We start from the raw sequence: 12203 nt of genomic DNA on the forward strand, positions 1-12203 counted from the left end.
ATTGTTAATTGATAGATTGTTAACTTTTCATGTCATTTTCTACTTTGGTTGGGTAGTTCTCCTTGCATTTGTAAATCGTAAATCTTGCCGCAATCTTTAGCCTAATGACAGTTTGGTATTACATCCAAGGCGATAACATAGTTGACTTAAAACTTTGCATTAAAGAAAACATCAAAGGACAATATTTGAATTGTGGATATTTGTAAATTATGTTGGTTTTAGACATAGTTATAGTTATATATGCGCTCTTATGATGATGTGATTGGGACCGTAAGTTTTTTTGTCACGTTTATTTGTTTGATAAATAGATGAAATTATTGGCTTTCATTCCTGATAAATAATTCTTTCCTAATTTTATTCTTCCTTGCAGGAACCAAAATTTAGATGTGCTGTGCCAATTATTTCAAAGGCTTTTCTCTCATAGGAGCCTTTTAAACTGCACAAAATTTGAGTTGTAAAGCATAATTGCTCGGTGGAGACTCAGGATATCATGCACATTTCTTCCTCCTTCCCATTGTTTTGTATGAAATAAATCATGTGACGAACGAAACAATGGTGTGGAGGTAGAAATGTGCATGATACCTTGACTCTCATGCACTGAGCAATTACACTTTAGAATCAAGTTTTGTGCAGTTTAGAAGGCTCCTATGAGAGCAAAGCTTTTACAATAAATGGGATAGCTCATCAAATTTGTTACATATCTTGGTCTCAATTTTAACACAAATGCAATATTTTGGTCAAAATTTTGATGCAAAACTAGTCCACTTTGGCGTCGATTGTATGGCACTGGCGGAGAAATGTAAATTACTTTCGTCACAATTTCAACACAAAATTATGAAGGTTTATGTCAAAATTTTGACCAGCGCCACTTGCAAATGAGGAAATACCAATTCAGCTTGGACCAGGGAAATCGAAAAAATTTGCATCGGTAAGTCTACCTTTATGTAGTCAAAATTTCGATGCAGAATGTATGTGGCAAAAAATTGACCAAAAAAGATCGACAGCAAGCTTGGTCACCTTATTGACGTACTCTTGTCAAAATTTTGACCTTTTTTGCATCAAAATTTAAGCCTAAATTTACTAGTGGATGAACTAGGTGAGATCACCTCCCTAACATGGCTATCAAAGTGAATGTGATGGGGAGAAATAATAATAGCCCAACCCATTAGGAGTTAGCAAGGTAGATCTAATATCAAAAACATATTCTTGCTTTTGAGCTAACAGTCCTTCAGTTGCATTTTCTTGTAAAACGTTAATTTTGTTGAACAATTGTAAACTCTTAGAAAATGCATTCTTATTTTCTATTACCTAAAATGAAGAGGCATAAATACACCAAAATTTTCTTTCAAAACCATACGTGTAGATATAAACATTATGTACAACATGTCCAATATTTTTGCTGATATACACATTGATTACACCAATTTTTTTTTTCAAAACCGTGTGTACAAATATAAACATTAAGTACAACATGTCCAATATTTTTGTAAATAGACACGTTAATTACACCAAATTTTTCTTTCAAAACCATATGTGCAGATATAAACATTAAGAAGATGATGTTTTTGATGCAAATGATGCTGCTACTAATCACGATGATGATGCTTCTACTGATCACGATGATGATGATGATGATGATGATGAGGATGATGATGATTATAAAATTTTACTATTTATAATTCACATGTGATGCTAATATTCAATGTAATTTTGAGTATATGTATCGTGAATTTGTTAGCTAACATAAGACAATTGATTTACTATTGCAAAAACACAAAGCCCTTTCACAAGCATCCCACATAGTCCCATGGATCATCAGGTATAAGTTAGTACACCCCATAGAGATTAATGTCTTTTACCATTTGTAAAATATCTTTCTCATTGCCACCTATCTCTCTTATTTCGTGGAGTCCAGGTACTAGCGAATAGGTATTTGTTAGATTTGTCTTCCTCGAGCGAGGACAATGTAGTCTCAATAAACACATGAAATTTTTCCTTGTTCAAGGGGGGTCATGTTCTTATGATGATGAGTAAAGGTGACTTCGTGTGCCCTTTAGGTACAAAATCCTATAGAAACAATGGGTCACCAATGAACTTCCTCCAATAAACATTGATTTTTGTGTTGGAGAGAGGATATATCGCATAACACCATCCTCATTACATGGTTTGGGTTTATTTTCCATGGATGACATAAAGGTCTCTTACAACAAGGTTGTTGAATTGATGGAGTATGTTGGACCTTGCTATGATTACCGTAGTTGGATGCAGATTGTTAGATATAAAAAAAGAATGTGTAGGTACTCATGAAAAATTATATACAACAAAAAGTTAGTGAACAAAGTAAAATAGTAGCTATATACATTGATGGAAGACCAAAAGTATTAGGGAATATTGTAGGTTTTATAAATAGTACACAACCTGTGTCAACTAAGAAATGACCCAATTGCATATTTGAGGCACATGAGCAATAAAATCAATACGTGGAGGTGAAGAGCTTCTTATTGATTACAATTTGAATTGCATAGACATAAACAAAGCCACTATCATGGGCGAGGTGGTACATACTATGCACATTTAAAATCAACTCCAAGCAATGAAGATAAGCACACCATTAAATTTGTATATTTTTTTGCTAACCTAGAATAATAACACATGTGTTTTAACACATCTCAATGATTTCATTTTCAAATGCAGGGCTACTGTATGGATCAATAGCCACAAGATCCATACGACGACAATGGTTCTTATTCTCAACAGGTAAAACTCATTGTTATTCTACAAATCAAATACAAGAAATATATTAATGCATATTTTTATTATGTTTTATTTTTCACTGCTATTTTGGATTGATTTTAAATATAGAGCTACTAATATTGCTCTCACAAATTAGTATTGATTAGGACAAGGGAAAGGAAAAAGTAGTCCACGAAGACAAGGAGCTGCACCACAATGAGCTGGCTGAATTTACTATTGATTTTAATTTAGCCACTGATCCTGTGGTTGCATTGAAAATGTGTATTAATGATAGGAAATTTTATATCAAAAGTGACATTAACTCAACCTCAAAATCCTGAATCCTGCAACACAAGATACGATCAATAGGTTGTTGACCCTAGTTTGCACATATTCAATAAGTATTAATGCAATTCCTAATTATAAAAAAAGTTCAATAAATTTTTTTATAGTATACTCTTTTATTTATGTCATTAAATAAAATGCATGTGTTATTTTTTTAGAGGATGGTAAGGATGTTAAGGGGTGATCCCTTAAAGGATGATACTTTAGGTGGTTGAAGTACATCACATGTTCTATCCTACACTTGTGTTTTGCTCGAACAATATTTTTTTAATAGCTCTAACAATCTTATTTTTCAACTCCTAGCGTTGATCTTTTATTCACTATGCCACCTAGTACAAGGAACAAAACTGAAGAGGCATTGTTGACTACAAATTTGACAACACGTAGCTCGACGACACATGCAGTGGCACCCCCTATTGATAAGAAAATTCCTTTTTTTCTCTCTCATTTTTCATGTGTTTATTTCAATTGAACTATTATTTCTTAGGGGGCATTTTTTAATATTGGATTCATTTTATGCAAGAGGTGACGAGGACCTTCCTGGGTGTTCCCATGTTAGATGTACGAGAATATTAAAGAATTGTAATCAATTGCTCATTAGCAATGAAGATAGTCTTCCCTTGAAAGTACCCCAACTTCCAAGTACTTTAAAGATTGATCCTTTCTTTTACTATAAAATCTTATAATCAAATGCACTAACCTCCTATGCAGTCCCTTGCAATAACTACTAATCACATTTTTTTTGCAGGGAATAATATATTTTATGAAACACTTAATGATGAATGTTTGTGTATATTTGGGCTAACCATACATAAAGGGTATCATATTTTGATTTTATTGCTAGATCATGTTCCCTTAATTTGATCAATTTATTCAAGTAAATTAAAAGGTAGCTTCAGTTCATTTATGAATCTAATCATTTTTTTCTTTTCTTAAAAGGTGGAATTTGCAAGCAAAAGAGTTAAAGGACCAACTCATTGATGCCACGACATCACTTTTTGGACCCAATGTCTTTCAAAGACTTAGGCTCCTTGAGAAAGTAGGCCAAGCTTTTAAGTATATTAGGTTCAAATATAGGACCCAAATGAAAAAAAAACCCTTGTTATTAGTGGTCTCATTATATTCCCATTATTGAGTGGGACAATCTTATAAAGGATGCCACTGAGATAAAAGCAAGAGAAGATGGAGAACCAATACCACCTGAGGAAAGAAGCTATGTCATAATATTTATAATGAAATTATGTAATAATTACTCTTCCTACTTATGTGATCTAACATATTTAAAAATTCACATAGGTTGCCTGACACATCAAAGGAAACAGAGGCAAGAAAACAGAAGCATGGGGAACACAAGCTCAACTCAGGTGGATATTCAAAACTTGTTGCACAAGTTGTAGGTATAAGTAAATGAAAAATTATATGCAAATATTTATAAATTGTAAACAATTTGGTGTTGATGAAATTGATTACAAAAAAATTTATGATACCAAGCAAAAATGTAGGCCATTGAGCTAAATTTTTTTTTTTTGAAGATGAAAACGAATTAGGCTATACAACTGTGGCTAAATGACTCCAAGCAATGAGTGTGCAAGGTTCTTTTGCTAGATCGGTCGATGAGGTAAATAAGTCAATTGATTTTTATTTCAAATTGAATACTTTAGTCAATTGATATAAATGCACTAATTATTTACATTGGATTGCAACCTACCAATCTTGATACATCAATCGAGCACCGTGGACTCGACAATTTGAATGTGGATCCTACTACTCAAGGTATATATTTTCTATTCAATTTTTGATTTTTTAATTATTAATACAAGTAAAATTTTTAAATTGAATTTGGTGTAACAATAAAAATTTAAATATAATATATGTTGAGATAAAAAAAACATCTTATATTGTAGTTGTAGGGGATGCAAAGGTTGTTCTTGATGAGCATGATGAGGTCCAAGGCGATGGACAAGATGATGTGGTTGGATAAGGTATAGAGCTCTACAATGTTCTTTAAAATCTTTAAAGCATCAATTTTTTTAAATTTAACACTTTTATTTGTTATTGCAGAGGACTTTCCTTTGCAAAGGACAATGAGTGCACGTTCACGATGAGAAGAAATATCAATGACGATATGGATATGCCTCTACAACAATATAGGGAAGGACAAAAAAAAGAAAAAAAGAAAAGAAGAAATGATTCATGTAACTTATGTAACTTATTTGATAATGATTGATGTTTATGTATAGATGTTTTATTTATGTTCTATTGAATGAATGTTCTAATGAAACTAATGTGTTATTGAATGTTGTCATGTGATAATTCATGAATGTTACATTTTATTAATAGAATGAATGAATTTTAGATGTTAACTAGGAAAATAGGGAAATTGGGGGGGGGGAATGAGCTTCCACCTTCACATGGTTGGCCATGATTAGTAGAGAATATTAAACTATTCATGAAATCAAGTGAAACTCAACATTAACCTATGATTGCATGAGAACTAACTGTGTGAATCTCTTGGTTTCAGGCAATGCAAAAGAACGCCATTGTCAAACTCATTTATTTATGAAATTTAGTTGTAGTGTATGAAGTATTAGAAATAATGGATTACTATGGGATTGCCTCAAATTATTCCTCTTGAAGGTATTCTATCATTTCTATTTATCTGCAATCATGTTTAATTGCATTTGATAACTTTTGTTGTAAATTGGGAGACATGAACAAGAATATGAATAGTGGAAACAAATGATATTAGATCATTCTAAAGTATACAATGATTCATGAACTATTACCATTATTTATTTTGAGTGTGGTGATATGTTGAATAATATTATAGGGAGGAAGCAGAGGATCCTAGAGTTTGGTCAAATATTTGTCTTCAAAACATGACCAAATTAGCAAAGGAGGCCACCACAATACAAAGTGTACTTGAACCTATGTTTCATTTTTTCTGATAGTGGGAAACACTAGTCCCTTTAGAATCGACTCACACCATGTGTTCTATATGACATGCAATTCTTAATGGAGAAAGCATACAACATTTATAATTTCACAATTTATAATCCTTGTTGAAAATTACAATATGCAAAAGTCAAACTTCATTGGCTATATCTCTAGCTAGGTTTATATATGATATCTACTGATTTAAATTTTGAATTTTACTTTCAAAATACTTTGGTTAAATTATAATTTATATGTGAATATTTCAATTTGCATGCCATTCTAGTCATTTTCTATTGTCCATGCTCATTAAACATGTTGATCACAAGAATTTTGCAACACTAATGAATGTTTTTAGAAACTCTGGCTAGTGTTGAAACTTTGAATTCTCAGATATTTGTAGGGATTGTGGTGAAGTCCTCATTGAATTGGTGCTTAGCCAAGAATAATATTAGAATGCTACAGGACTATTACGCTTCACACACTATCATAAACATTACTTGGCAACACTGATGCCAATGATCTATTATTATTTAGTGCATTGGAACAAAAACATTGTCATATTTCTTTGGAACTTGACAAATGAAATGCTTCCATGCAAGAATGATATCTTATCTAGTGATGGTTACTCAACAACATGACTGTGACATTGCGAATAAGGTTGAGCTTGATTCTTCCTTCATCGTAGAATAAACTCATTGATTACCTTTTTTTTCAATCAAGAACTTAAATTTTTAATGTTCCTTATATTAATTAATTCACACACACTTCATAGGAGGGTCTATTCATATATTTCCTAGCCTCATGGTTATCCATCCTACACCTAGGTTACTCTGTGATCTTGCATACTATTGTTTGATTTTGGAGTATAGTCATTGTCTCAAGAAAGAGCATAAAACTCTTGAGATAGCTGAGCTTGTATAAAAAAAATCAATAGACATTATTTCAAACTCCATAGAACCTACCATCATAGAAGAGGTATCTCTCTAAATACATTTGATCTCTATCTTAACTAGGCTCTAATACCATGTTAAAGATCCCATTTAAGATTAGAGTTTTGATTATTCATCAAGTTTGAAATCACCAAACACCAAAATGAGAGAATATTAATAGATTTCAATATCTCTCTTACCTTTGAGAAATTGGCATAAGTATGTTATGAAGGTGACATGTCATGAAAGGACATGTCTCCATGATGTGGAGCCATGTCCATTCATGGCATGAAAACACTATTAACTAATCAAATCATAACAATGTACCATATCAGATTAGTTAACTTTAACCAATATTATTATAAGCTTAGGTCATTAATATGCATAGAAGAATGGATAATATACCCGACCCCTTTCATGTATCAACATTATTGTATTTGATCCTTTCTTGACTGATTCTATGCATGAATATCAGATCATTATGTGATCTTTTACAAATAAAGGATAGCAATAGTAATATTTTGATCCCCTCCCAAATTGCATTTATGGGACTTGTCTAAAAAATAAATGTGGTTGAAGCTCTATTAGAATAGAAAAGAATCTTAAACACAATACACAAATAATTATCTAACATAACACAACTCTATTACAATTGAAATACGAGTATTGTATTATGATATTTAGTCATTGTTCTAGCCTCTGATATTTCTAGAAATAATGATTCTTTGGTGACTAACATATACCAAACCAATCCCAACAATAATGGATTTGATACCAATATGATGCAGAGGGGATTGTGGTTTAACTAACCAAACACATTTTTTCTTGACAAGGTCTTAATGGCCATCTAATAGTCTACTCATTACTGGCCTTCCTAAGATATCTAACAAGACAATCCAACAATTCTTGGTAGGGTTACAAACTCTCCAACCAAACAAACCTTGAATCCTATTCCTTCCCTAGGACTACCTTTCCACATGAGCTTTACTAACTAGGATATAATCAAATTAGAATTTCTCATAGAGAATGAATATGTTTATATGTTACTTAGACCCAACATGTAATCATAGATACTTTGGTTCTTGTCCACGAGAAAACCCACAATCCAATTTTTTGTAGTAAGGGCTAAAAGAGACATGATACAATTAGCCCTCCTAATGAGGTATTTGAGTTTATTCTCCTACAAATCCTAAATGACCCCCAAATTAAATTGCATGTTTAGAAACTCTTTTTAGGCTATGAAATATTATCAAATAAGGGAATTTGGTTTTTTTCTCCTAACTCCCTTCACCTAAATTGAGCAAGATTAGGCCTGATTTACAGATTTAGAACCAACTCGCTCTATAAGTTACTATTGAAAATATTCACTAGACATCTCTGTTACTAAGGACAAAATCCTATACCCTTGATGGTATGATTTTTATGTGTCTTCATTGTTGGTTAAAACCTTTATATTATGTTGTATGACATAAGGAGAATTGTTATTAGAGAAGTGTTACTGATATACTCATAATTTGGTCCAACTTCCATTAACTTATGATATAAAAAGATCATTGGATTCTTCATCTTGTATTTACATTCTCACTGGGGCTTATTATAGTTTTCTATTGATTGTTCATTGTTATATTTTCCAATTTGCTTCTCGTATTTTCCATCATTCTTTCTTTGTTTCTACCCAATTGTCTATTTGTTCTAATCTTGAATGCATCCTTTTGGCATAGGGTGAAATCATTTGGTAGACAAAGGATTTGTATTTTTGGATTAATATGTTTACAGGAACAATAAATAAATCCTTGTGTTGTTGTCATTGTAAAAAAAATTGCATCTTTAATCTCACACAAACCTTCATCCAATATGTGATTCCCTTCAGAGGCTCCCTTCCTGGTGATGTGGTATACTATGATGGCATTCTAGATGACGTGTGTTTCTTGAGGGTGTATATTCCTTGGCCATACCCCAAATATTCTTTGTAGGATGAGCATCTCTCTGCTCAAGCTTTTTACATTGATCAGCGCACTAAGGCTCCACATGCCAGAAAGCATTAGCTTCTCATGATTCTTTATCACCAAATTGATATTATTTATTGCCAAATTGGGCTTCCTTCCTGATTCCTCAATTCTAGAAAATGTTTCTTTACATGACCAAGAAATGTTCTACAAGTTTTAGATACCAATCATTCTTTTGGTCTGAATTCATTTATGGAATTCTTGTAAAGGCACAACATTCTCAGAGATATTCTCTTAGAAAATTGTAGTCATTTCCAAATTCATGGGATGATTCTTGAAAAGGTTACTCATTGGTTTTGTCATTAATTGGACATGATATATATTGTGAATACTATTCTAAAAATGGTCCTTCATTATTTGTATTCTAATTAATGAGATTTTCAAATAATTTTATCAGAAATTTCTTGAATATGTATTTTCATTATTGTGAAAAGTGTTCTGAAATTGGTTTTATATAATAGTCATTCATTATTGTTATTCTGATTAATGAGGTTTTCAAATATTTTTATTAGAATTATCTTAAATATGTGTTCTTTTTTTTAATATTTGTAAAACTCATTTTAATTACAAGCCACATCTTATTTATTAATAGTTAAAGATATTTCAAGCCTCAAATCCAACATTCTAAGTTAAAATGGTCACTCTGACCTAAAATTCCACTTGAATCATTTGTCTATGACATCTTTAAATTTTTTTCACTAGCATGCAGTCTTACAATGGAGAACCATTCTCAATATCACATAGTGTAAAGTCACCGAAAGAAGAAAAGTTTACATATGATTGACTATCAAGCACACACACCTATTAGACCATTTGGAATCCAAATCAAATCTGCAAATCATACTCTCGCATTGTTGACCCTACGCGATCAAACCAAGCGAAGACAACACCTATTGCAACTCAATTGAAGATATGTATCCATCTTCATTCCTATCAAACATTCTGAATGCTTCCCTCATATCCTTCTATATAATTACACAATTTTTTTGAACTATTCAAGTTTGGGTATGAAGCCATTGATTTCACCAATAGTCATAACCCCATTACCATTCTCATCTATAAATTCATAGACTCGTTTGATCTGATCAAGATTGGCCATTAATTTTTTAATGGGTAGATGAAAAAAATCAAAATAAGTAGGAAATACTTGTGTAATTTGAAATAATGTACATTGTTGTATGAATGTATTTATAGTGTGAGAGAAATATTTTTAAAAATTTTTTTTAGTAGGCTGTCACAATTGCGACAACCCATCCCAACAAAACATTGTTAAACCAACAATAGTGCCATTGTATGTCTATCTCATGTGCAATAGATAAATTTGATGGATTACCATCACATCCATGAAACTGTTGTCACACACTATCACACTTGCAATGGACAATCTAATGGATGGATGTCGACCATACAATGCATGTATAGCTATGGCGATGACATAATGAAACTGTTAGGTGTCATAATTGAGACGCCTAGTTTTCTTAATTATAACAATGTGATGATGATTTATTGGTGTTATCGTTTGCCAAATTGCAATGGTTTTTGTATTGCAATTGCAACAGAAGAGCTTGTCGTCGTAATATGTGATGCCAAAAGTCCGACGGGAGCCAATTCTTGGTCTTGTCGCTTAGGCAATTCTTGGTCTTGTTGCAATTCAGGTCCAAATGTAGTAGTGATCAATCCTTGAGTTGTGCATTTGATTGAACATATCCTTTTTATTGACCAAATTCTTATTCCAAGTGATGTGAACTACTTCTAAGAAGCTTATGTATGGTCTGAGTAGAAAGTCATTGAAGCTTGTCTCAAGGTTGAGAGATCTACTCTTTCAGATATCAAAGTTGCTGTGCACACCGATCACGGGCATCGTATGCTATGATCACCATATGAAAATAATTTCCACCCTACTTACACTTTCTCAGAGCATTCTATCAAACATTCGATGCTAAATCCCTTATTTGGCCTTTCACATTTCATAAGTTCATTCACATTTACACATTTCACAATTTGTTGACTGTACAGAGGGGTCGCAGGCATAGATTACTAAATCGACTCAATTAATTTTCTTTGGAGTTTGGATTCCCTATCGTTGAATCCATCTCTAAGATTTTTAAATCATCATGTTGCATGATACCACTGTAGACACCTAAATCTAATTACATCACTTAAGTAATCCTATTTAGTCATCTCCTAAGGCATCATTAATTAAGTATTTAATATTTAATTAATCTATTGTCATCTCCTAGTTAATTAGTTAATTTAATTAACTATAGTCCAATTGATAAAATTAAAAGATCACCCAAAATCAATTTATCAATTAAATCCCTATTCCTCTATTAAATTGAATAAGTTCTCAAATCTATTCAATTTAATTCTATATCCCCATTTTATTAAATAAATAATTTAATATAATATCTAAAATCCTAAGAGTCTCCTTAAAGCCTATCCTAATCCCTAATCCAACCCATTCACACATACTAACCTCACTTAGCCACCTAACTAACCCATCCCATCAAATCTAAGCCACTTACCCTCTAATCCCCCTCTAATCCAAGCCTAATCCTCTTCTAATCATGTGCACAATCATAAACATGGGTTAAGACTTGCTAACCCAAGCCAAAGTCAACAATCTCATTCTCCTCTCACACTCCAACATTTATGACCCAACCATCTCTATTTATGACCCAACCATCTCCATTAATGACCCAACCATCCCCATTTATGGCTCAACCTCTCTCATTACTCCTTTGACCAATCCATATCCTACCCTCTCACATCCAATCACCCTGTGAAATGTCTCACCTCCTAATTGGCTTCAAACAAGCATAATCCATGTGCTCTCCTTTGAGTGCATCCTAACCATCCCTCACCATCTTGCCATCCTTGCATCTTGACCGTCCATCCCTCTACCCCTTGGCCTATAAATAGAAGCCTCTCCCTTCACTAAAATCATCCACTTTTGAAGCAAACTTATAATGCTATTTTGAGAGCCTAAAAACTACCAAAATACTATTATAATGCTGAAATACCTCTATGAATCCATTGTTGAAACCTTACTTCATCCACTCCATCCATCCATCTAAAACTTGAGCGTACATGTGAGCATACATATCTTAATCAGGAAAAAATCCTTCATATCATGTGTTATGCCATTAGGAGCCTACCATTCTTGGTTTGCTTCCTTTTGTGGTGATAACCCTCGGTCCCATCTTAAGTGTTAGCTTGCTTAGTATTGTTAATGCTTTTATTTAATAATTAG

The sequence above is a fragment of the Cupressus sempervirens genome, chromosome 5 (genome assembly GCF_028749045.1).
Source record: "Cupressus sempervirens isolate cs-2001-9-10 chromosome 5, ASM2874904v1, whole genome shotgun sequence".
Taxonomy (NCBI): Eukaryota; Viridiplantae; Streptophyta; class Pinopsida; order Cupressales; family Cupressaceae; genus Cupressus; species Cupressus sempervirens.